Source organism: Marmota flaviventris, chromosome 11 (genome assembly GCF_047511675.1).
Source record: "Marmota flaviventris isolate mMarFla1 chromosome 11, mMarFla1.hap1, whole genome shotgun sequence".
In the NCBI taxonomy this organism is placed as follows: domain Eukaryota; kingdom Metazoa; phylum Chordata; class Mammalia; order Rodentia; family Sciuridae; genus Marmota; species Marmota flaviventris.
Window position 1 is genome coordinate 31801372 of NC_092508.1, and position 26643 is coordinate 31828014.

Sequence of the window (26643 nt, forward strand, 5' to 3'; positions counted from 1 at the left end):
ACCGGTTCCTCCTTCTGAGTGCTTTATTTCAGAGAAAGTCACCATCGTACAGTCAGTCTCCCAAACCAGAATCCTTAGGGTTGTCTAAGATGTTTCTCTTTCATTCTCTCCCTCAGACTCAACTATTCATAAAGTCCTGGAGATGTCCCCTTCATCATGTAATCCCCATATCCCTCTCCCATTTTATCCCCATATCACTCTACCCCTATTGAGACTTGCAGCACATCTCCTCAGGGTTGTTGTCATCACCCAAGGGCTAAAATACTTCAAAAGAGTTTATATTTATTAAATAAATCTGATATTAGTTTCAAACTCCTCAGTTTAGCACATGAGCCCCTTATTAATGAGGCATTCCTACATTCCCCGCACTGATTTGTCCTGACAAAATGTAATTACTTGCAGGGCCTCTAAGTCTTGGCACTGTTGGCTGCTTCCACACCAGCACAGGTATTGTTGCCTTTGTCTGACAAGATGGGTCCCTCCTTTATCTGGTTAGCTCCTCCCTGTCATTAAACATTCCGTTCTTCTCCCCACTGGACAGGCTTTCCTGATTTGGGAATTGGCTGTTTTCTAAAAGTGGTTTCCTTTCCTCCTTTATCCAGCAGACTGTATGAGGGTATGAAGCAGCCTTGTCTTTGTATTTTTGTATTTTAAGGCCTCAGTTGGAGCTCAGCAAACTATCAAATGAGTGATTTCATTGTTTAATGGAGCTGATAAGAACCTGCTTGGAATATTTTCTTCTTCTTCTCCATTTTTTTTTTTTTTGGTACTGGTGATTGAACCCAGGGGATCTCTACCACTAAGCTACATCCCCAGTCCTTTTTATTTTTGATTTTTCAGACAGACTTGCTAAGTGCCCAGGTTGGCCTCAAACTTGTGATCCTTCTACCTCAGCCTACTGAGTCAGCCTCCTGAGTAGGGGGTTTATAGGCGTGTGCCACCATGCCTTGGCTTAAAATCAGTTTTCTAATTAGACTTAACTAACCTAAGCACTTGGATAAGACAGAGTTGACTAGGAGCTATCTAAAAAACATTCAATGGTCTGTTTTTTAAAGAAGATTTCCCTGACGTATCTTCTTTATAAGGCATCACAGAGCCTAGTGATAACATTTGATAACAATAGGTTATTTATTAAGTTTGGCACCTAGATGTGTTTAATCTCAACAAACCTAGTCACAAAGGAAATACAGTGAGAGGCTACAGACACATTTGTATGCAATTATCAACTAAAAGATTTAAAGCATTTATTAACTTGTAAATACTAGATATTTGGAAGATATCAAAATGAATAAATTATTGTATTACATTCATTTAGGGAAGAACACAGCTTACTGAAATAATTATAATTAGAGGTAATGAATGATGAATTCCACAGTTTCAAAAAGAAGGCTATGGGAAGTGATCACTAGCACCATTTTGATTTATGAGATATCATTTCACTCCAAATTATTGAAGCACCAACTAAATTTAAAAATTTTAAATGCAGTTACATTTCTAAAGTACAGACTACTCAAGTGTGAAACTCAGCCAGTAACTGTATTGTGTGGTTCTAAATACCAGTTTGAGACAGATTGTATACCAGTTTGGAACAGATTGTGTAAAAAAGACCGAAACCACTTGAAAGTCCTCAAGAATATCAGGAAGTAAGAATGCAATTAACCAAACCAGGATTTGGCCCTAGGACAGAGAAATGAATGCTCTGGTTCTTAGAAAGGGAACCAGTATTTCAGAAATGTATAGTCAATTCAATCAGTGAAAATTCAGGATACAGAAACTTCACAAACAGATGAAAAGATATGAAAAAAGAAGGTTAAATGATCATTGGAACCAATTCCAGGTAACACTTCCAATTAATTCCTCAATTGTTTCTTTTTCTTTTATTCTTAAGTTTTGGGTGACCACAATATCTTTATTTTACACTTATGTGGTGCTGAGGATTGAACCCAGTGCCTCGTGCATACTAGGCGAACACTTTACCACTGAGCCACAAACCCAGCCCCTCCTCAATTGTTTTAATGCTGTTAACAAAGTTGTTTTGTTTGTAGCCATGCAGAAATAATTTAATTCCATTTTCTCCTTCCTTTGATCAACTTTAGATGAAAGTGAAGGTCAAAAGTAAGGGCAAAAGTTGAAATCTAAAAGTTGGCCTAAGTCAAACCTGCTTCAAAATAAGCAGTATATGAGTAATTTGAAGCTTGGTGGTAAGGGAAAATGCCAACACCCTGCTCCTAAACACTTTAATTAAGGGAGGACATAAATTATAAACACGAAACAAAACAGATTTCGAAGTTAAAAAGTAATTAAAGATAACTGAAACGCCTAATCTCCAAAAGTTTCCCAATATATGCATGGATCTGCAGGTAGCATTTTTGACCAAATTGGGATTTCCTAAAGAAGGGCCTCAGATTTCAACGACAATGGTCTGTAGGTGCCTAAGAAAACATCTGATGCGTTTCTAGAATCTCTGAGTACATGGATGGCATAAAGGCAGATGCATGCAGCTCCTTGACAGGTCTGCTCGAAGCTTCTCGGGAAGCTTCACGGTCTCCAGAGGCCCTCGGACAGAAGCCATTGGGCCCGCTTCCCAGGAAAGGCCAACCCCGGGTGGGGCCACACCGGGATTTTCCTCCCCTCTCATTCATTCTCTGATTCACTCGTTCCTGGAGGCGGTTCACAGGGACGTGCTGAGGAAAGGCGGGGCTCGGAGGAGTGCCCGGCTGGGTGCGGTCGGGCGCCTGAGGGCCGGGAGCCCAGGGCCGGCCAGTCCAGTCGGCTGGGGGCCACGGACAAGGGGCTAGGGCGAGTGCCAAGTAGCTGGAGGGGCGCGCGCGGCCGCCTGCGCCGGAAGTGAGCGGTTGGCGGCGGGCGGGGAGCGCGCGGCCGGGCGCGAGGCGGTCCGCCCTTCGGCCGCCCGGCCCTCAGCCCCGCCTTCTGCGTCTCGGCCGGACGCGGCCGCACTCAGGTCCGCCGCCGCGGGGCGCTGCGGCCGCCCCGCCCCCGCCGCCGCCACCCGGTCGGTCCGTCGGTCCGTCAGCCAGTCACGGAGCGCGCGGCGCGGGAGCTGCCGGCGCTGTCTGCGTCTCCGGGGAAGGAGCGCCGCGCCTGGGGAGGAGGCGGTGGCTGGAGGAGCGCGAGCAGTGGCAACCCTGTCCGGGGCCGCGACGTTCGCCGGGGCCGCCGGAGGACTGAGCGGCTGTAGCGGTGAGTGCTCCTCCTCGCCCTCGGGGTCGGGGGAGGGAGTCGGCGGGGCCGGGAGCGCTCCCGCCTCCATTTTCCCGGCGCTCGGCCCGGCCATCCGGGCGCGGTGCGAGCGACCGCTGCGTGGGGCGGGGTCGCTGCCGGTCTCGAGCCGGCTGGTCTGCGCCGGGCGAGGAGCCTGCCGCCGGGCGAGGAGCCTGCCGGTGGGTGGGGGTCGGCGGGCCTGGGTTGCACCTCGCGCCCCTGGGGGCTGCACGGAGGGAGACAATGAGATCTGGGCCGTCTAGAGAGGGTGCGGTTGGGATTCTCCGACCTGGCACTGGGGGGCTGGTGGCCCGGGACCGAAGGGAGGAATGGACTGTTCGCCAACCAGCCGCAAAAACCTGTGACTCAATGTGGCATTGCTCAGGCTTCGATGCCCCCCACCATTCACAGATGAGTTCAGTGCAGAGATTTAGAAAGGCGGGGCGCCTTCTGCGTCTTCTCATTAAAGAAGCTAAGTAATCGCTCGCTCCAATGCTTTTCAGCCCCGTTTTATCTTTCCGTGTACATTCCCGCCGGAAATCTAAACTGCAGTTCATTGGGGGTGGGGGCAGAAAGGGAGGCGGCGTGTAATAGTATTAGTTGGGATGCCTTCGTTTTAAGATGGTCTCTACGATGTATTTTTCTTAATTAGGCAGTGTCTTAGGGTGGCCCCACTGTGTGAGTTGGAAACCGCGTATGCCTTATACCTTGTAAGCACGAAGACGTGGCTTAGTGTGAAATAAGAGCTTATGGGTTTCACATTGTTAACATGAATCTTGTGTATTACATTTCTTATACTCTGTAGGAAGAGCATTTGGGGCAATGTGGGAGAATGGATAGATTCTTTACTTAGTCTTACAATAAGGGTTGATGTTGTCTGCAGCATTTCCCATGGAGATATGGAGAGCTGCCTAGTGTGTGAAGTCCACTGTAAAAGAACCGTAAAGGTAACGGGCTAGGGGTGAGGCGTGATCGGATTGTTAAAGGGTGGTATTGAATCCATGAGAATATTAAATTCAGTAGACATATGTGAAATACCTACTCTCAGGCAGAGTAAAGGACACAGAGTGAACAAGAACTACAACTTGGGATGGTTCAAAGAACTCTTTGGAGCTGGGTGGAGGGAAGGGGGTAGGAAACCAGTTCCATATGCACTGGAATTGGCTGGCAACCTGGATAATCTGTTGAACTCTTAAGTAGTTCCCTATCAGTAAACAGGAATAACACCACCTGTTTACACTTCCCCAGATAGTTGTCATCAGGATAAATGAGATAATATATGCGAAAGTAATAGCACCTCTCCTGACACGGGTGTTTAGTAAATGTTAATCCCTTTTCTTCCTTTCCTACTGATCTCTGAGGTTTTTTGAGGGGAGGGCGGGTAAAAAGTGGATATAGGTAATTGAAGTAATATGGCACATTATATAATAAATATTGAAGTAAAGATGTAGAATAAGGTAGTCAAGGAGAGAGATTGATTCTAGATTATGGGCATTGGGGGAAAATCCTTTGAAGTGTTGGCGTTAAGGATGGGTAGGATTTCAACAGATGGAGAGGGGAAGACATTCCACCTGGAGGTGGTGCTTTCCTTTGAGAGCTGAATTGAGCCTGAGGATCATTGGGGGAGGGGCAAAACAGAGACACAGAAAGGTTTTTAGCTCTTCTGGAGTCTTTCAGATTGTCTGTTTTGTTTGTGTGTGTGTGTGTGTGTATCTGGATATAGCTCTGTTCAAGTAAGTACAAAAATATCTGCAAAGCTTAATACCTGATTTCTTTTTGCATTAAATATTTTGTGTTGTTTGAATTGCTGCTCTCTTTTGTTTGAATTTAGTAATTATTTGTAGATCTTTCCTTGTGATGAATATTGCTGTTTGTTAGAAGCAGCAACTAATGTTTTAGTGACACTTTAGTGACACCAGTGTCACTAAGATTACATAGAAGGTTATTTATTGACTGAAAGGAGTGGCGTATGGAGCACATGGTATGTTTTCACAATTTTTAACAGTTTGTTTTCTGAAAAGGTATTTTTGACCATTGTCTTTTGAGGATAAAAGTGACTACTGTATGATGTACATTAATTTAAGCACTTTATTGACTTATTGAATCCTCACTATAAGCTTATTCAATATATTCATTATTATTTGAGAAAATAGGTACAGATAATAAGTTACTTGCCCCAAAACTACAGAGCTATAAAGTAGCAGCCTAATTCTTAAGCTTGTATTCTTAACAATTTTCCTGTGCTACTACTGTAGTAAAATAAACAACACACACTTTAAAAAAAAAAAAACTTTGTGGTAAATTATATAACATAAAATTTGCCCTTTTTTTTGGTGGTCAGTATTTTTAGTGGTATTAAGTATATTGATACTGTTGTGCAACTATTACATTACCCATCTCCAGAACTTTTTCATTATCCCCAAGCTGAAATTCTACCCATTAAATCATAATTCTCCACCTACCCTTCAGCCTCTAGTAATAATTTTTCTATTTCTGTCTTTATGAATTTGACTACTCCCGGTACTTCATACAAGTTGAATCAAACATTTGTTCTTTCGTGTTTGACTTATGTCGTTTAACATAATGTAATCAAGATTCATCCATACTCTAATGTGTATCAGAATTTTTTTCCTTTTCTTAAAATATCTTTAAACTTATAAAGTGTATCAGAATTTCTTTCCCACCCCCTCCAGCACTAAGAGTTGAACCCAGGGCTTTGGGCATGCTAGGCAAGCATCCTACCCCTGAGGTACATTCCCAGACCTTTTTTTTTTTTTTTTTTTTTAAATATTTTTTAATTGTTGATGGACTTTTGTTTTTATTTATTTGTATGTGGTGCTGAGAATCAAACCCAGTGCCTCACGCATACTAGGCAAGCATGCTACTACTGAGCCACAACCCCAGCCCCCAGACCTTTTTATTTTTGAGACAGGATCTGGATAATTGCTCAGGCTTGCTTTAAACTTGAAATTTTCCTGTCTCAGCCTCCTGAGTAGCTGAGTGTGTGCTTTCATTCCTTTTTAAGATGGAGCAATGTGCCGTTATATGTGTATACCATATTTATGGACATTTGAATTGTTTCTACTGTTTGGTTATTGTGAATAATGCTGCTGTGAACATTGGGGTACAGATGTCTGAGTCCCTTATTTCAGTTCTTTGGGGTGTATACCCAGAAGTGGAATTGTTAGGTCATATGATCATTCTATAGTTAATTTTTGGGGAAACTACCATATTGTTTTTCACAGCAGTTGTGACATGTTACATCCCTACTAGCTGTGTGCAGGCTTTCTCCATATTCTTGTCAGTTCTTCTCCCCCCCCATTCCCCCTGTGGTGCCGTGGATTGAAGGCAGGACCCTGCACATACTCTGCCACTGAGCTATGCCCCCAGTTCCTTTCTTAATATATGTGTATAAATATACATATATATGTATATATGTGTGTGTATATATGTATCTCCACACATATAGTGTGTGTATGTACACATATGAATATATTTTATGTATTTATGTGTATTTACATATATTTGGGTATATATACACACACACTTTTTAAAAAATTGTATTCAGTTGTATATAGACACAATACCTATATTTTTATTTATTTATTTTTATGTGGTGCTGAGGATTGAATCCAGTGCATCACACATGCAAGGCAAGCACTTTACCACTGAGCAACAGCCCCAGCTCATACACACACTTTTTCCATGATTGCTGCTATATGTGTGAAATGGTGTCTCATTGTGTTTTTCCTAATGAATGATTAGTAATGATGACCATCTTTTCATGTACTTTTTGGCCATTGGTATATCTTTGGAGGAATATCTATTCAAGCCCTTTATTCATTTTTAAATTGTGTTTGTTATTTTGTTGTTGTTGAGTTGGAGGAGTGTTTTTATTTACTCTGGATATTAACCCCTTATTAAATATATGATTTGCAAACATTTTCTTCAATTTTGTGGGTTGCCTTTTCACTGTCTTGATATTTTCTTGTAACACATAATATTTTTAGATGTAGATGGACAAATACCTTATGTGGTGCTGAGGATTGAATCTGGTGCCTCATACATACATGCTAGGCAAGTGCTCTACCACTGAGCTGTAGCCCCAGCCCCATTAAATTTCCTTTTTTTCTGTTGTTGCCTATGCTTTTTTTGGTCATGTTCAAGAAATCATTGTCAAATGCAGTTTGTGAAGTTTTCCCCTTATACTTTATTCTAGAAGTTTTGTAGTCTTAGCTCTTAAATTTATATCTTTGATCCATTTTGAGTTAATTTTGTATCTGGTTTACATAAGGTATTAACTTCATTCTTTTTGTCTGTAGTCCTTTCAGCACTGTTTGTTGAAAGGATTATCTTTTTCTTACTGAATGGTCTTGGCACCTTCCCATTCTCATATATGTATATGTATGTATGCGTGTGTATGTTTAAAATTTTTAACACATCGAAGATCATAGTACTACATGGTTATATATAATTAATTTTGTAGGGGGCAGACATTCTGTCTTTACTGTCTCTGTGCTTGTAAATTTTAAATGGTCATTGATAAGGAAGGCCATAGACTGAAGTAGATTTTATTTTAGAAATCCAGTTCTTGTGCAGATCTATTTATAATTGTCTCAACAATACCTTACTGTGGCATATGCATGGTGCTCAGTTAATAAACAAGACCTAGGCACATTTCTTTGGGAGCATACTCATCCTGTGATAGTCATTTTGCTTAGTAACAATGAACATGTAACAGTAAGTTCTCATATTACAAATTAGGTTTTTTATAGCTCATTGCAAGTTTTGAGTTTTTCTTGCCTTATAAGCAGTTGTTAAATATTGTTATTAAGTCAATTTTGGAAGAAGAGATTATTGTTTATTATTTTTAAGTTTTGGATTCATATACTTGAGGCTACAGAGTGGACCCTTAAAAGCTGCAAACAAAACACTGCCTACTTGCAGCTATTATCTGGGCAAAATTAAAGCAAGATTTTTCGGGGCTGGGGTTGTGGCTCAGCAGTAGAGCGCTTGTCTCACATGTGCAAGACACTGGGTTCTATCCTCAGCATCACATAATAATAAATAGATAAAATAAAACTACTGTGTCCATCTACAACTAAACATGTATTTTAAAAAGTAAACATGTTGCTGGGGTGCCATGGCACATGCCTATAATCCCAGCAGCTTGGGAGGTTGAGGCAGGAGGATTGGGAGTTCGAAGCTAGCCTCAGTAGTGGCGAGGCACTAAGCAACTCAGTGAGACCCTGTCTCTAAATAAAAAATACAAAATGGGGCTGGGGATGTGGCTCAGTGGTCCAGTGCCCCTTAGTTCAAACTTCAGTAAAATAAATAAATAAATAAATAAATAAAGTAAACATGTTATTTAGGTGGTCATAAGACTGTAACTAATATACCTAATTCACACCTTCTCCAGCTTATAAGAAGTTAACATAATGTACTTGAACAAAAAAATAACATTAGCAACACTTTAGCCAGTTTTACATGGGATACTCATATAAAATTTCATCCAGAAAATTTTATTGTGAAATAGTAGTCAACTTCCAGATTTATAATTTCTAAAGTTTCATCCCATGCTATTATTTTAATCTAAAATATTTACCACACTTTGAGGTTAGTATCTTAAAGCACATGATTCATGGTTTATACACTGGCTTTTTAAAAGAAATATATACTTTAAAAATATAAAAATATATGCTGTTAATAAAATGCATACTGTTTCTCTGCATTAGGCGCATCTAGGCATAATCAAGAAAGCAAAGAGACAAATATTCTCCAAAATAAAAAGGATGCCATTTTAAGTGGCACTTTAAGACAGGACTTGGTAGAGAATGTGATTGAAGAAGCTGGTTCTACAAAAAAGCAGCCCTAGGAGTTAAAACCAAGTGAAGAGCCGGGTGCGCAGTGGCACCCGCCTATAATCCCAGGCAGGAGGATTGTGAGTTTAAAGCTAGCCTTAGCAATGGCAAGCAACTCAGTGAGACCTGTCTCTATATAAAATACAAAATAGGGCTGGGGATGTGGCTCAGTGGTCAAGTGCCTCTGAATTCAATCCCCAGGACCAAAAAAAAAAAAGGTGAAGAGATTAGATTTGGAAAAGTGAGACAGTTCATTAGATTCGGAAAAAAAAGCAAGATTGAGAGGTCTATGATAATGTTTTATCATTCTGTAAGACTATTATAAGCTCCTTGAAGAATGGTAACGTGTAGTGAAAATTGACTGTAAAAATAGTAGATAGACCCAAATACTATAGAATCATAAGTCACTTTTGTAACTACACTTTTAAAAAATGGTATGCCTTAACCATTTAGGACAATCTTACTAAGTTTGAGATGTCAAGAAAAGTGTTAGCTAAGTCAGAACCACAAGACAACTACTGTAACTTGCAAATATAAATATATTCTTTATGTCATAAAGAATTGTGCATGCCTCAGTCCTCTATGCACAATTCCCAAGCATAGGTTTTCTCCCTAATTTTTCCAGTCAAAAACCTATTTATCCTTTGGACCCAGCTGCATTGCTGTGAATCTCTCTGAAGCTGTGAAAGCAGAATTAATTGCTTTCTTCATCATGCCTATAGGCCTTACTTGCTTTGCTTTATGTTGTAGTTAATCGTGTACTGTTTTACATTTCATTGTGTTCTGGAGTATCACACCTGGTTTTACTCATCTAAAATATACCCCTTGGTCCCTTAAGTGTACATGATAGAAATTCAGTGATAAGGTTTTCATGAAAGCCTTTATTTAAGGAATTCTTTTTTTTTTAAAGAGTTTGTAATGTTTTTTCTTTAATACCTTTATTCCTTTCATTTTTTTATTTTATTTTTTAAAAATATTTTTTAGTTATGGATGGATGCAATATCTTTATTTTGTTTATTCAGTTTTATTTGGTGTGAGGATCTAACCCAGTGCCTCACATGTGTGAGGCGCACTCTACCACTGAGCCACAACCCCAGCCCCCCCATTCATTTATTTTTATGTGGTGCTGAGGATCAAACCCAGGGCCCTGGGCATGCTAGGCAGGCACTCTACCGTTGAGCCACAATTCCAGCCCCTTTAAGGAATTCTTTGTAGCTTGCATTAAATCTATTGTTTATTTTATTTATAAAGTTTAATTATTTCTTGGCTCATTAGTTTATTTCATATTGTAACAGATTACATTGGAAAATGGTGAAGGAAATTAGTGATTCCCCCGTATCTGTGAGTAGTATGCCTTGTGTTAGCAATGGTTAAAAAACCTTTTTGTTTACCCTATGTTTCAAAAATAAATTGTACATTTTAAAGCAAAAGCAGTGAACATGAAAATCTTGGTTTTTAGTACTTGGTGATAGGGAATTTCCAAAGTCTGAGTCTTAAATCTGTTTTCTTTGGTACTTGTTTTTGATATTGTTATTAATCGAAAGGAAACTCATTAAGGAACTTGTAATCAAAAGAGCAGGTACATATTTGGCTGTACTTTCTGAATGCAAATACTCATAATTAAGTTTCTGTCCAGTGTTTATACAGGTTTGACTTAGAGTTTGCTTTTCTTATATCAGTAGGCTGTTCTTGCAAACCAATTCAAGATACATTGAAATGCTGTTGGAAGGTGTTTTAATGTTAGAAATGGCTTCTCTGTTCAAACAGAATGAATGTACAGGTATGAGAGTTTTTGTTTTTGTTTTTTTCAGAATACAGTTATTCCTAAATTTTAAGCTCTCTTACCTTTAAGGGACAGGCAGATTTACCATGTTTTTGTTTTTTAAAAATAAAAGCTAGGTAGCATATTGCCACAACCACTTGTCAATCATGAAAAGTTATCAAATTTAGTTTTTGTTGATGTAAAAGTTAAATACTTAACTCATCTTTTAAATATCAACTCTTTTTTTATTTTTTTTAGTTGTAGATGGACACAATATCTTTATTTTTATTTATTTATTTTTTTAATGTGCTGAGGATCAAAATCAGGGCCTCACATATGTAAGGGGAGGGCTCTACCACTGAGCCACAACCCCAGCCCAAATATCAACTTTTTAAAAATACTTTTCTATGAGACAGCCAATAAAGCTGTTTGCTACAAAATACTAAGGTCACTCCTCAGCCACATCAATAACATCCTGGAACCCTTGGCTCTTTTCTTGCTTCATCTTCTCTTTTGCTGCAGTATTTGGTTTTTAAAATTAAACATCCTCATCCCCAGCTTTCTTTTATTAAGGTCAAAGCAGCTGCTTCATGAAAGCTGCTTCAGATTTTGTGTTACAGTTTTCCATCAATTATTGTTTCTATTAAGGAAATTATTTACTGGAACACCAGTCTCTGGTAACAGTTTACAAAAAAGGTAAGTTATTTCATTACTGAAAAAAAATGTAGCAAATACTATCACTCTTTCTCTTGAGACTTAGAATTGTTTACTACCTGAATACTTAGCTTACTTTATATGTATGACTGTCTGAGAGGTGGCCACAATAAAGATGCCAGTGTCACCCTGCATGTTAAAAGATATATATTATAGTTAGAATACACATATATATATTAAGATAAAGATTAAATAAAAATAGAACTTCTAATATGATATCCAGTGAATTATCACTCATCTCCTAAGGTATGAATCACCTCAGTTTTGAAAACATTTACACACATATATGTATATATATATGTGTGTGTGTGTGTATGTATATGTATACATTTAAGTTGTTGATTAACCTTTATTTATTTATATGTGGTGCTGAGAATCAAACCCAGTGCCTCACTCATGCCAGGCAAGTGCGCTACTGCTCAGCCATAGCCCCAGCCCCTTGAAAACATTATTAATTGAATTTATATTGTTCATAATGAGCCTTTCATATTATTTCATTTCATACTGTATAATATTCTTATGCCATCTTAAAAATAAATGACTATGGACAAGACATTCTGGTTCTTTAACTGGAAAATAATGTTTTTGAAAAAAAGGAGGTAAATGTCAGCAAAGTGAGACCTTAATAAAATTTATTCTTTCCCACAGTTGAAACTGTGGGACCTGTTTCAGAAACTGTAGACCTGTTTCAGAAGCCTAAATTTGGATTTTGCATTTTTCTTTCAGAAATTGTTCAGGTAAATCAAAAGTACCAATTAAATATGAGTTTAGTTATTCAGTAGTATCTGATAGAATTTTTTTCATGTCCGTAGTAAGATTTTTTTCCCCTCAGTACCCCTAGCAAGACATAAAATATTTCCCATGATTCTATCATTGACCTTTTTAGTCTCAACTTCTTACCATCTCCGAAGCAACTGCAATCACAATTGCTTCACACCAGGTAAGTTTTTCCTGTTCTGTAACTTCATGTTAATTGAATCCTATCTATGTATATTTTGTCTCTAGCTTCTTGTACTCAGCATAATTTTAGATTTCTTTGTTATTGCATATATCAATAGTTTCTTTTTATTACTGAGTAATATTCAGTTGTATGTATATGCCATAAATTGCTTATCCAGTTTCCTGTTGATGAGCAACAGATCTGGTTCCACTTTGGAATAATGAAGAAAACAACTGTGAACATTTTTGTAGGAGTCTTTTTTGTGACTCTACTTGGATAAAGGAGAGGGATTGGTAGATGTTCCTCCTTTGAACTATATTAAGAAAAGTGCACATTATCAGAAGTGTACATGTTTTCAATTCCTGTATAACCAGTACACAGATGAAAGAAAATTACCAGTGTGTCAGAAGTGTTCTTCATTGACTTCTCAATACCTCAGCACTCTCATGAATAGTCACTGTCTTGACTTCTTTTTTGTGGGGAGGGGGGTACCAGGGATTGAACTTAGGGGCACTCAAACACTGAACCATGACCCCAGCCCTATTTTGTATCTTTTTTTACAGACAGCCCACAGCCTTAACTTTTAACTCTAATTCTGCTATGAAGTATTTTGGCTTTTTTTTTTTAATATATATTTTTTAGTTGTAGATGGACACAGTACTTTTATTTTATTTTTGTATGGTGCTAGGGATCGGACCCAGCGCCTCATGCATGCTAGACAAGCGCTCTACTTGAGCTCTTACTCAGCCACAACCCTGGCCCCCCAGCTTGCTTGTTTTATAAAAAAATTATTTTTACCACTTTGTTGAGATATAATTTCTATATAATAAACTGCATATATTAAAGCATACAATTTGATAAGTTTTCATAACACTTATTAAACCATTACAACAAGATAGCAAATATTGGTTAGGTGCAGTGGCGCACACCTGTAATCCCAGCAGCTCGGTAGGCTGAGGCAAGAGAATCGAGAGTTCAAAGCCAGCCTCAGCAAAAGTGAGGCACTAAGCAACTCAGTGAGACCCTGTCTCTGATCTTTTTTTTTTTTTAGGTGTAGGTGGACACAACACAATGCCTTTATTTTTATGTGGTGCTGAGAATCGAACCCGGGTCCTGCCTATGCTAGGCAAGCGCTCTACCACTGAGCCACAATCCCAGCCCCGAGACCCTGTCTCTAGATAAAATACAAAATAGGACTGGGGATGCGGCTCAGTGGTCAAGTGTCCCTGAGTTCAATCCTGAGTACCCCCCGCCCCCCCAAAAAAAAGATAGCAAATATCTAAAAGTTTCTTTGTATACTTTTGGATTTTATGCCACTCTTAACCCATCTCCTAGCAGCCTGTTCTCCACACCCCTGCCTGGCTTGTTTCCATGCAGAATAATGATTTTTAGATTGTTCCGTATTGCCTAGATTAGTTCCTTTTTTATTGCTGAATGTTATTCCAATATGTATATATACTGTGTTTTATGGGCTTTTTCCATTTTTGGCTTTTACAGATAATGGTGGTAGGATATCTGTGGACATGTTTTCATTTCTCTTAGATAAATTCCTATGAGGGCATGCTAGGTTTTAGGGTAGGTATATTTTTAACTTTTTAAGAAATGGGCGAATTTTTCCAAAGGTGTACCATGTTATATATCCAATAGCAATTAGATAGTATTTCTTATTGCTCTAAGTCTAAACACTTGGTATTGTCAATCTTCCTGGATATAGTGATCTCTCATTGTAGTTTTAATTTGTATTTCTCAGATTATAAATACTGTTGATCTAGTTTTCATGTTCTTGTTAGCCATTTTGAAAGTAGCTATACAAATCTTTTGCCATTTTAAAAATTGGGATATATATGTTTTTATTAACTTGTAACAATTCTTGGTATATTTTACATATAAGCCTTTATCAGATATATATGTGAATATTTTAATTTGTGGCTTTCCCATTTATTTTTTAGTAGTGTCTTTCAAAAAGCAGAAGTTTTTACACTGGACTTCACCAAAATTATTATTTTTTTCTTTTATAGTTAGTGTTTTCTTGTTTTAATAAATTGCTGTTACCAAAGTTGAAAAGATATAATTATGTATTTTCTCCTAGGAGCTTTATAATTTTACCTCTTGAATTGCAATCTGTAATCCATTTCAAATTAATTTTTGCTTATGGTATGAGCATGGGGATTGAAACTCTCCTCCCCCCATATTTTACCTAGTTTCCCAGCATCATTTGTTAACACTTTCTTTTCCTCATTACCTACTTAGACTTTGACATCCTTGTTGAAAATCATTTTGTATAATCATGAGCCTGTTATTAGACTCACCAATATGTTACATTGATTTAATTTCATGTCCTTTTGCCCATACTGCATTGTCTTAAATATAGTCCTAACATCAAATACAGTAAGTGCTTCAATCTTCAAGATTGTTGTGGCTATTTTTAGTCATTTGTTTTTCCATATAAAGTTTAGAATCACCCTGTAAGTTTCCATAAAAAAATAAAGAAGTTTGCTTGGGATATTGTTTGTAATTACATCAACCATCTAATCAGTTTGGGGAGAATTGACAATAATATTGCATTTTCCAATTCATTAATATGGTGTATCTGTCCACTTATTTCTTTAATTTATGTTTTTAATTTCTCCTGGTAGTCTCATGTATTTCCTTTGCCTTAGAATGTTATATAAACATTATGCTCTCCTGTTTCTATTTTTTAAATGGCCAAATCATCCTTTACACATGCTTTGTTTTTATGATATAAATTAAGATTTGGTATTTCTATCTTCCTTATGATATCTGATTTGTAGATATCATATTCCTCTAGAAATAGTGGAAACCAAAAGAGATACTTTTAGAAATATAAAACTAGAAGTTTAGACTGTCTAATTGTTGGCACAATTCTTTTGGCTTATATGGTTGTGGATACTCATTTATTGAGGATTATCTTTATTAATATAGATATTTTTAAAATCAGAAGTAAAATTGAATCCTATCAGTTTATTGGGAGCATATGTTTTTATCAGAGGATTTTCTTGAGTGTGTATTTTATGGTTTGCTTTTTTTTTTTTTTACTGATAATATTAATGGAAATATGCAACAGAAAATATATAAAGACAATAAAACATATTCCTACCACCCAGAAATGACCATAGTTAAGATTTTTGCTATATTTTCTCATGTGTGTATATATTTGTTTAACTCATTTTGGGGTACACAGCTTAGTTCTGTTTCTTCCATTCAGAATGTTTGATTTTGCTGAGCCTACTTGTGTGCAATCTTTATCTAAACATTTTGAATTTTTTTTAAAGTTATCTTTAAACCCAATTAGAATATGTAGACATGCACATATTCACCTCCAGCAGTAATTTGTTATTTATATTTGCTTCAAGTAAGACATGTAGCATGTACAATGAAAGCTCTCTTCAGGATAATTTATTTTGTCCCATGCACATTTCAGTACTATTTCATACACGTATATATTCACAGAATTTTATTTATTTATTTATGTATTTGGCAGTACTGGGAGTCAAATCCACAGCCTTTTGCATGCCAGGCAAGCACTGTACCACTGAGCTACATACATCCCCAGCCCTTTTTAAAATCTTATTTTGAGACAGGGTCTTGCTCAATTGCCCATACAGGCCTTGAACTTGCAATCCTTCTTCAGTCACCTGAGTAGCTGAGATTACAGGTGTGTGCCTCCATAACCGATTTATTCATAAAATTGGTTTATTCATAAAATTTTATTGCTGTTCTGTGGGTTTGAGTTTTTTATGCTAACCTTTGTAAAAAGTACATTTTTAACTCCTTAGGATTGACATTATCCATACTGGTTCTTATAAATCCAGCTTATTCTCTTTTATCAGAATAAACCATTTTTCCATTTTTCCCATGGGAGTTAGATGGTTAAGAGGCCACAGTCAACATCATTTTACCTTTCTCCTGGTGCTTGTCTCTCTGAGTTGGGCATTTAGAAATGGTATTGCTGATAGTAGAGAGAACTGGGACCAAACACAGAGCAGGCCCAGCAGCCTGCTGAGGGGCAGAGCCGCCCCCCACCCCCCTCGCCTGCCAGGTAGGGGAAGGGTGACCACCGACAGAAAAGGCCCAGTGGCCCAGGGCGGGACAGAGCTTCCAATCACTCCTGCAAGGTAGGCGGGCCTGCGACCCACCGGCAGAAGAGGAGCAGTCCTCTGCTGAGAGGCTGAGCCGCCCCCTCCCCCTGCGCCAGCATAGTAGAGGGAACTGGGACCAAAGACAGAGCAGGCCCAGTGGCCTGCTGAGGGGCAGAGCCGCCCCCCACCCCCCTCGCCTGCCAGGTAGGGGAAGGGTGACCACCGACAGAAAAGGCCCAGTGGCCCAGGGCGGGACAGAGCTTCCAATCACTCCTGCAAGGTAGGCGGGCCTGCGACCCACTGGCAGAAGAGGAGCAGCCGCCTGCTGAGAGGCTGAGCCGCCCCCTCCCCCTGCGCTGGCATAGTAGACGGAACTGGGACCAATCACAGAGCAGGCCCAGCGGCCTGCTGAGGGGCAGAGCCGCCCCCCACCCCCCTCGCCTGCCAGGTAGGGGAAGGGTGACCACCGACAGAAAAGGCCCAGTGGCCCGCGGCGGGACAGAGCTTCCAATCACTCCTGCAAGGTAGGCGGGCCTGCGACCCACCGGCAGAAGAGGAGCAGCCGCCTGCTGAGAGGCTGAGCCGCCCCCTCCCCCTGCGCCGGCATAGTAGAGGGAACTGGGACCAAACACAGAGCAGGCCCAGCGGCCTGCTGAGGGGCAGAGCCGCCCCCCACCCCCCTCGCCTGCCAGGTAGGGGAAGGGTGACCACCGACAGAAAAGGCCCAGTGGCCCGCGGCGGGACAGAGCTTCCAATCACTCCTGCAAGGTAGGCGGGCCTGCGACCCACTGGCAGAAGAGGAGCAGCGGCCTGCTGAGAGGCAGAGCCGCCCCCTCCCCCCCGCGCCTGCAAGGTAATCGGAACTGAGACCACCATCAGAACAGGTCAGACCTGCAACCGAGAGACAGAACAGGCCCAGTGGCCTGAGGAAGGGTAGAGCCGCCCCCCCCCCACGCCTGCAAAGTAGGCGGACCTGCGACCCACTGGCAGTACAGCCCCAGAGGCCTGCAGAAGGGCAGTGCCGCTGCCTGCGCCTGCAAAGTAGGCAGAACGGCGACCACCGACAGAACAAGCCTAGCGGCCCGCAGAGGGACAGAGCCGCCGCCCGCGCCTGCAAGGACGGCGGACCTGCTACCGACTGGCAGAGCAGGCCCAGCGGCCTGCCGGCGTGGTAGGCACATTGCCCCAATTGGCAGAGGGGCAGAGCCGCCGCCCGTGCCTGCGAGGGAGACTTTGCAACTATACAAGACCAATATAAATATATAGGGGGAAAATTCAATAGCACAACAGTTTCACCAAGAAGAAAGGAACGCGAACAGTATGAAGAGACAAGGAAAGAAAGGACCACAAGCATTGCAGGTCAACTCAACTTTAGAAGAGGTAATAGCTGCAGCTGATGGAATGTCAGATAAAGAATTCAGGATATACATGCTTCAGATGATCTGGAGTCTCAAGGAAGACATCAGACAGCAAAATCAGACAATGAAAGATCACTTCAACAATGAATTACATAAACAAATCCAAGAAGCAAAAGATCAACTATACAGGGAAATAGAGGTTATAAAAAACAAACAAACAGAAATCCTAGAAATGCAGGAAGCAATAAGCCAACTTAAAAACTCAATTGAGAATACTACCAGCAGAGTAGAACACTTAGAAGACAGAACATCAGACAATGAAGATAAAGTATTTCAACTTGAAAAGAACATAGACAGCTCAGCAAGACTGTTAAGAAACCATGAGCAGAACATCCAAGAAATATGGGATAACATCAAGAGACCAAATTTAAGAGTCATTGGGATACAGGAAGGAACAGAGTTTCAAACCAAAGGAATGAGCAATCTATTCAATGAAATAATTCGAGAAAACTTCCCAGACTTGAAGAATGAGACAGAACCCCAAATCCTAGAAGCCTACAGGACGCCGAATGTGCAAAATCATAAGAGACCCACACCTAGACACATTATAATGAAGATGCCCAACATACAGAACAAGGAGAGAATTTTAAAAGCTACAAGAGAAAGGAAGCAGATCACATTTAGGGGTAAGCCAATCAGGATAACAGCTGATCTTTCAACACAGACTCTGAAAGCTAGAAGATCCTGGAATAACATATTTCAAACACTGAAAGAAAATGGGTTCCAACCAAGAATTGTGTTTCCAGCGAAATTAAGCTTCAGGATGGAAGATGAAATTAAAACCTTCCACGATAAACAAAAGTTAAAAGAATTTGCAGCTAGAAAACCATCTCTTCAAAACATCCTTGGCAAAACATTACAGGAAGAGGAAATGGAAAATAACAATGAAAACCAACAGTGGGAGGTAGGACACTAAAGGGGGGAAAATAATCAAAGTGGAAAACAAACCATGTTTAGTAACATAAATAAACAAATATGGCTGGAAGAACAACCCATATCTCAATAATAACCCTAAATGTTAATGGCTTAAACTCACCAATCAAGAGACACAGGCTAGTAGAATGGATCACAAAACAAGACCCAACAATATGCTGCCTACAGGAGACGCATTTGATAGGAAAAGACATACATAGGCTGAAGGTGAAAGGTTGGGAAAAATCATATCACTCATATGGACTTCGGAAACAAGCAGGAGTATCCATACTCATATCAAATAAAATAGATTTTAAGCCAAAGTTAATCAAAAGGGATAAAGAGGGACACTACATACTGCTCAAGGGAACCATACACCAACAAGACATAACAATCATAAATATATATGCCCCAAACAATGGTGCAGCTATGTTCATCAAACAAACTCTTCTCAAGTTCAAGAGTCTAATAGACCACCATACAATAATCATGGGAGACTTCAACACACCTCTCTCACCACTGGACAGATCTTCCAAACAAAAGTTGAATAAGGAAACTATAGAACTCAATAACACAATTAATAACCTAGACTTAATTGACATATATAGAATATACCACCCAACATCAAACAGTTACACTTTTTTCTCAGCAGCACATGGATCCTTCTCAAAAATAGATCATATATTATGTCACAGGGAAACTCTTAGACAATACAAAGGAGTAGAGATAATACCATGCATCCTATCTGATCATAATGGAATGGAACTGAAAATCAACGATAAAAGAAGGAAGGAAAAAGAATATATCACTTGGAGAATGAACAATAGGTTACTGAATGATCAATGGGTTATAGAAGACATCAAGGAGGAAATTAAAAAATTCTTAGAGATTAATGAAAACACAGACACAACATATCGGAATCTATGGGACACATTGAAAGCAGTTCTAAGAGGAAAATTCATTGCTTGGAGTTCATTCCTTAAAAAAAGAAAAAACCAACAAATAAATGATCTCATACTTCATCTCAAAATCCTAGAAAAAGAAGAGCAAAACAACAGCAAAAGAAGTAGAAGGCAAGAAATAATTAAAATCAGAGCTGAAATCAATGAAATCGAAACAAAAGAAACAATTGAAAAAATTGACAAAACTAAAAGTTGGTTCTTTGAAAAAATAAACAAAATCGACAGACCCTTAGCCATGCTAGCGAAGAGAAGAAGAGAGAGAACTCAAATCACTAACATACGGGATGAAAGAGGCAATATCACAACAGACACTTCAGAAATACAGAAGATAATCAAAAATTATTTTGAATCCTTATACTCCAATAAATTAGAAGATAGTGAAGGCACAGATAAATTTCTTAAGTCATATGATCTGCCCAGATTGAGTCAGGAGGATATAGACAACCTAAACAGACCAATATCAATTGAGGAAATAGAAGAAACCATCAAAAGACTACCAACTAAGAAAAGCCCAGGACCGGATGGGTATACAGCAGAGTTTTACAAAACCTTTAAAGAGGAACTAATACCAATACTTTTCAAGCTACTTCGGGAAATAGAAAAAGAGGGAGAACTTCCAAATTCATTCTACGAGGCCAACATCACCCTGATACCTAAACCAGACAAAGACACTTCAAAGAAAGAAAACTACAGACCAATATCTCTAATGAACCTAGATGCAAAAATCCTCAATAAAATTCTGGCCACTCGGATACAAAGGCACATCAAAAAAATTGTGCACCATGATCAAGTAGGATTCATCCCTGGGATGCAAGGCTGGTTCAATATAAGGAAATCAATAAATGTTATTCACCACATCAATAGACTTAAAAATAAGAACCATATGATCATCTCGATAGATGCGGAAAAAGCATTCGACAAAGTACAGCATCCCTTTATGTTCAAAACTCTAGAAAAACTAGGGATAACAGGAACATACCTCAATATTGTAAAAGCAATCTATGCTAAGCCTCAGGCTAGCATCATTCTGAATGGAGAAAAATTGAAGGCATTCCCTCTAAAATCTGGAACAAGACAGGGATGCCCTCTCTCACCACTTCTGTTCAACATAGTTCTCGAAACACTGGCCAGAGCAATTAGACAGACGAAAGAAATTAAAGGCATCAAAATAGGAAAAGAAGAACTTAAATTATCACTATTTGCAGATGACATGATTCTATACCTAGCAGACCCAAAAGGGTCTACAAAGAAACTATTAGAGCTAATAAATGAATTCAGCAAAGTGGCAGGATATAAAATCAACACACATAAATCAAAGGCATTCCTGTATATCAGCGACAAATCCTCTGAAATGGAAATGAGGACAACCACTCCATTCACAATATCTTCAAAAAAAATAAAATACTTAGGAATCAACCTAACAAAAGAGGTGAAAGACTTATACAATGAAAACTACAGAACCCTAAAGAGAGAAATAGAAGAAGATCTTAGAAGATGGAAAAATATACCCTGTTCATGGATAGGCAGAACTAACATCATCAAAATGGCGATATTACCAAAAGTTCTCTATAGGTTTAATGCAATGCCAATCAAAATCCCAACGGCATTTCTTGTAGAAATAGAGAAAGCAATCATGAAATTCATATGGAAAAATAAAAGACCCAGAATAGCAAAAACAATGCTAAGCAGGAAGTGTGAATCAGGCGGTATAGCGATACCAGACTTCAAACTATATTACAGAGCAATAGTAACAAAAACAGCATGGTACTGGTACCAAAACAGGCGGGTGGACCAATGGTACAGAATAGAGGACACAGAAACCAATCCACAAAACTACAACTATCTTATATTTGATAAAGGGTCTAAAAGCATGCAATGGAGGAAGGATAGCATCTTCAACAAATGGTGCTGGGAAAACTGGAAATCCATATGCAACAAAATGAAACTGAATCCCTTTCTCTCGCCATGCACAAAAGTTAATTCAAAATGGATCAAGGAGCTTGATATCAAATCAGAGACGCGCCGTCTGATAGAAGAAAAAGTTGGCTACGATCTACAGTCGGTGGGGTCGGGCTCCAAATTCCTCAATAGGACACCCATAGCACAAAAGTTAATAACTAGAATCAACAAATGGGACTTACTCAAACTAAAAAGTTTTTTCTCAGCAAAAGATACAATAAGAGAGGTAAATAGAGAGCCTACAACCTGGGAACAAATCTTTACTCCTCACACTTCAGATAGAGCCCTAATATCCAGAGTATACAAAGAACTAAAAAAATTAGACAATAAGAGAACAAACAACCCAATCAACAAATGGGCCAAGGACCTGAACAGACACTTCTCAGAGGAGGACATACAGTCAATCAACAAGTACATGAAAAAATGCTCACCATCTCTAGCAGTCAGAGAAATGCAAATCAAAACCACCCTAAGATACCATCTCACTCCAGTTAGATTGGCAGCCATTATGAAGTCAAACAACAACAAGTGCTGGCGAGGATGTGGGGAAAAGGGTACACTTGTACATTGCTGGTGGGACTGCAAATTGGTGCAGCCAATTTGGAAAGCAGTATGGAGATTTCTTGGAAAGCTGGGAATGGAGCCACCATTTGACCCAGCTATTCCCCTTCTCGGTCTATTCCCTAAAGACCTAAAAAGAGCATGCTACAGGGACACTGCTACATCGATGTTCATAGCAGCACAATTCACAATAGCTAGACTGTGGAACCAACCTAGATGCCCTTCAATGGATGAATGGATAAAAAAAATGTGGCATTTATACACAATGGAGTATTACTCTGCATTAAAAAATGACAAAATCATAGAATTTACAGGGAAATGGATGGCATTAGAGCAGATTATGCTAAGTGAAGCTAGCCAATCCCTAAAAAACAAATGCCAAATGTCTTCTTTGATATAAGGAGAGTAACTAAGAACAGAGTAGGGTCGAAGAGCATGAGAAGAAGATTAACATTAAACAGGGATGAGAGGTGGGAGGGAAAGGGAGAGAGAAGGGAAAATGCATGGAAATGGAAGGAGACCCTCAGAGGTATACAAAAGTACATACAAGAGGAAGTGAGGGGAAGGGGAAAAATAATACAAGGGGGACAAACGAATGTCAGTAAAGGGGGCAGAGAGAGAAGAGGGGAGGGGAGGGGAGGGGAGGGGAGGGGAGGGGGGATAGTAGAGGATAGGAAAGACAGCAGAATACAACAGACACTAGTATGGCAATATGTAAATCAATGGATGTGTAACTGATGTGATTCTGCAATCTGTATATGGGGTAAAAATGGGAGCTCATAACCCACTTGAATCAAATTGTGAAATATGATATATCAAGAACTATGTAATGTTTTGAACAGCCAACAATAAAAAAAAAAAAAAAAAAAAAAGAAATGGTATTGCTAAATCTTAATATATGTAATCTCTAAATTGCTTTCCAAAATGGTGAGGAAAATATGTCTCCACCAAAATGTTCCCATTGTTCACATCCTTCTAATCCTGGTTTTATCATGCTTTTTGTCAATTTGATGGATATTATTTTTTCTTTAGTATGTTTCTAGAAGTTTAGTTATTAGGATAAGGGGTTTTGTAGTATTTTTAATCCATGAGGATTGTATTGTTGCAAATGTTATTAAGAGTTTTGACTGAAAGCATTGTTGTTTATGTTTATTTACAGTGGAATGAAAAGTGTTTGCTCTAAAGAAACCATAGCTGCCCTAGCTGTAAAACTGATATTGGAGAATTGCCTAAAATGCATTAACTCTTGTGTTGTGACATCTATGTAGATAATTGAGATGATTATTTGGTCAATAGACTCCTAGAGTGCTTTTTCTTCCTGTGAACTTTTTTTGGGGAACATTTAATTCTTGATCATCTTGTGCAGTCAAATAAAAATGTAATATCCAGTCAGGGTTGGGTCTGTTTATTTATTTTAATGAGTTTTAAAACAATTGTTGTTTGTTTTAGTTTTTTTTTGTGGGTGAGTTTTTTTAAAAAATATTTCAATAGTTACCTAATGAGTGTTTATGATGAAAGAATAGAAATTATTTACTCTGAGATTGCTGAATGTGTCCGTTCTGCATAATTTATCTTAAAAAATACCTCTTTTTTCCCTTGTTTTTATAACAAAAGAACATTTCAGAGTTAAAACATTGTAAATGTATATGCATTGAGTTTTAAAGAGCATAAAAGTTACAAAATTCAGTTATTTTGTGAGAGATTTAAAAAACCTGCAGGAGGGAAGGGAACATGTCTACCCTTAAAATAGCTACATTGCCTGTGCTTACCAGCACAGTGCCTGACTCTTCACAGTAAAATTTCATTTAGTGTTGTTTTTGAATGAACAGAGTAAGAAGAAAAGAAGAAGTGTTATTTCAGGTAGTAGTAGGGTTTTGTTTTTGGGGTGTTTTTTTTGTTTTGTTTTTTGTTTGATTTTTTTTTTGGTACCAGCCACTGAACCCAGTGGCACTTTACCACTGAGATACATCCCCAGCCCTTTTTACTTTGAGATGGACTCTTGATAAGTTGAGTAGGGCCTCACTAAATTGCTGGTGCTGGCCTTGAATTCACAATCTTCCTGCTTTAGCCTCTCAGCTGGGATTACATGCATGCGACACCACTTCAGCCCAGTAGCAGTCTTAGATGACTAAAAGTTATGTGTGATATTTTTAGTAAATTAAGTACAGAATTACTTCCACTTGAATCTAGAATTATGTTCAAATTTAATTCTTAAATAACAAATTTTTTAAATTAAAGACTAGTTTTAAGAACATTTTTAGATTCACAGCAAAATTAAGAAGGTACAGAGATTTTATACATATCCCCTAACCCCCAGTCGTCCCACCACATGCTGAGTCTCCCCTGTTATCAACATCCCTGCCACACTTGTATATTTCATTCAGTTTATATAATGCTTTGCTTTTGGAGTTAACATTTTTGGTGTCTGGATAAATGTATGGAGATATATCCATATTATAGTATCATGCATAGTATTTTCAATGCACTGAAAATCTCTACACTCCTCATATTTATCATCCCCCCATCCTAAACCCTTGGCAGCCACTGATCATTTTACTATCTCCAGTATTTCCTTTTTCAGAATGTCATATAGTTGGAATCATACCTTATGTAACTTTTTCAGATTGGTTTCTTTCACTTAGAGATACATATTTAAGTTTCCTGTGTCTTTTCATGGTTTGATAGCATGGTTTATTTATCCATTTACCTACTAAATGATGTGCTAGTTGCCTCCAAGTTTTGGTGATTATGAATAAAACTGCTATAAACATCCATATGAAAGTTTTTGTGTGGACACAGTTTTTGGGTAAATACTAAAGAGTGCACTGCTGGATCACATGGTAAAAGTATGTTTAGTTTTGTAAGAAACTGCCAAACTATCTGTACCCTTTTGCATTTCCATGAGCAAGGAATGTTCCTACTGTTTTACATCCTCATCCGCATTTGATAATGTCAGTGTTTTGGATTTTGACCATTCTAATAGATACATAGTGGTATCTAGTTTTAATTTACATTTTCCTGATGATAAATGAAGTAGAACACCTTTTCACATGCTAATTTGCCATCTGTTTATCCTATTTGATCAGGTGTTAATTAAGGTCATTGGTTCATTTTTTTCAGCACATGATTTGTCTTCTTAGTGTTGAGCTTTAAAAATTTTGTAATCTTGGATAACATCTTTTGTTAGATGTGTTTATTGCAATTTTTGTCTTTCAGTCTATGGCTTATCTTACACTTGACGTTGTCACAGAGCAGAAGTTCTTAATTTTAATAAAGTATGTCATACTTATGTTTTAGTCAGCTTTTTCACTGCTGTGACTAAAAGATCTGACCAGAACAATTTTAAGTGAAGAAGAGTTCAATAGGGCTCATAGTTTAAGAGGTCTCAGTTTATAGACAGCCAGCTCCATTCCTTGGGGCTCAAGGTGAGTCAGGACATCATCACAGAAGAGTGTGGTAGAGGGAAGCAGATCACATGATGATCAGAAAGTAGAGAGAGAGAGAGATCTCTACTTGCCAGATACAAATATATACTCAAAACTACACCCCCAATTCCCTGCCTCCTCCAGCCTACTTTCAGTTACCACTGAATCCCATCAGGTGACTAATTCACTGGATTAAGGCACTCAAAACCCGACCATTTCCCCTCTGACTCCTCTCTCATTGTCTCTCCTGTGAGCTTTTTGGGGACACCTCATATCCAAACCATTGCATTCCACCCCTGGCTCCCAAAAGCTCATACTCATCTGACAATGCAAACATACATTCAGTCCATTCCCAAGAATTCCCATAGTTTCAGCAATTCCAAGTTTATTCAAAGTTCAAGTCCAAAGTCTTCTCTGAGGCTCAAGGCAATCTCCCATTATGAGCTTCTATGAAATTAAAAGCAATTTACAAGTATCTAATATATAATGGTACTAAATATTACATTTACAAAGTAATAATTTCCATTCACAAAAATAGGGGCATAGAAAGAAGGGATGGGACCAAAGCAAGACTGAAATCTAGCTGGGCAAACAAGTCCTGTAGCTCAGGGTCCATTATCTGGAGCACATGGCATGATATCCCTTCCAAAGGGCTTGTGTAGCTCTCCCCTGTGGCCTTATTGGTTGCAGCCCAAGTGGCCTTTTTGTTGGCTTGTCTCTGCTCTTCCTGCAGCTTTCTTAGGATGATGTCCTACATTACTGTAATTTTTTAATCTTGGGAGTCTCTACTGCAGCTTTGGCTGCCTC

The 26643-nt window shown here is 38.9% G+C and overlaps 1 protein-coding gene across 3 annotated transcripts in view; it reads left to right on the top strand.

Annotated features, from left to right (window-relative positions):
- The first annotated feature begins 3033 nt into the window (after positions 1-3033).
- Positions 3034-26643, top strand: part of Raph1 (Ras association (RalGDS/AF-6) and pleckstrin homology domains 1) — a 98395-nt gene continuing 74785 nt past the window's right edge. For all 3 annotated transcript variants that reach the window (XM_071618878.1, XM_027942006.2, XM_071618879.1), the window contains exon 1: positions 3034-3201. The gene's annotated coding sequence lies outside the window, so the exon portion shown is untranslated. The remainder of the gene's footprint in view (positions 3202-26643) is intronic.